Below are 1,338 nucleotides of genomic sequence, written 5' to 3'. Positions count from 1 at the left end.
TTGACTTCTTTTTATCACTTGTTGCTAAATATAACAGAATAAAATGTTTTAATCTCATACTGGGTCAGAACAGCATCACTTGTTAATCACTTCTCAGTCAGTGAAGCTGAGATGTTGTTATGAATGGAGCCAAATGGGAATAATCAGTATTGAGATGCTGAGAAGTTATCTGTCAAGGATAGGAGCAATGACAGTAAAATAGAATAGATATTAGGCAGCAAAATTAAAGATAAAACCTAAAAAATATTCAAATAGTATAAGATACTAAAAGCTAATGTGATAATAAGCATCACAAACTTGTAGCAACTGAGATGTTACCAACATAAAATTAAAACAAGTAATAAAACAGAAATAAAATAAAAGGACAATATTACATTCAATCAAAATGTTCCAACAAAGATAATAGTTTACTGCATGTTTAGATTTAACCAGTTTCACAGACTTAGAATATAAATCGAAATTATTTTTCCAATGACCAAAGGTGGGCTTTGTTTAAAGAAACCTAAATCTGTGAATGAAAAATGTTCCCATTAATATAAGAACGTTTCCTAAATATTCCAGAGAAAAGTTTTTACTTTTTAAACCAAATAATATAATAGTGTCAGATAGTGGAGACAGAACAATGTTCTTTTGTCATTTTTGACTTAAGGTGCCTAACCCACATGCAAAACACTCAGAGGCAGGAGAAAAGTTTAACAGTTTATTGAAGTGTTTGAACACAATAAATGAACAGATCCAGAGGGGAACTTGTCACGAGTGGGTTAAGAAAAGCACACAGAATAATCAGATCCAGGACTGGTCATGAGTGGGTTCACTGCAGAGGGGGACAGAGGAGTAGGTGGAGGTCCAGGTAATTTGCAGGTTGAGACTGTGCAAGGCTGTACCTGTTCTGGAGTTGAGCAGAGCGGCAGAGGGGGGGAACCTTGAGGGTCCAGAGGCTGTCGGCAGGCTGAGGGCTAGGCAGAGGCAGAGCTTAATTTGAGTGTTGGCAGATAACAGATCTGAGTTTCCTTCCAGTATTTTCTGAGAGCGGGCAGGCAGGTCTTTGACAGGAATAATTCTCCAGTGTTCTTCAGAGAACAGACAGGCAGGTTACTGGCAGAGAAACTCTTCAGGGGTTCAGGTTTCTGGTTGGTTCAATCTAGGAAGCAGAGAGGAGAAAACAGATCAGGTCAGGTTCAGGTTTTCAGGGAGTCAGAGGTTCAGACAGGCTGGTTGGCTCAGGCTTGCTAACCGTTCCTGGCAAACACTCTGGCACTGGAGACAAGTCCTCTGCCTCCTTAAATACGGATCTCCTGATGAGCAGATGAGCGACAGGTGGTGCAATCAGCTCCTGCT

The sequence above is a fragment of the Cyprinodon variegatus genome, unplaced genomic scaffold, assembly GCF_000732505.1.
Source record: "Cyprinodon variegatus isolate N-32 unplaced genomic scaffold, C_variegatus-1.0 Scaffold1732, whole genome shotgun sequence".
NCBI lineage: Eukaryota > Metazoa > Chordata > Actinopteri > Cyprinodontiformes > Cyprinodontidae > Cyprinodon > Cyprinodon variegatus.
Note: the sequence above shows the minus strand (reverse complement) of the source record.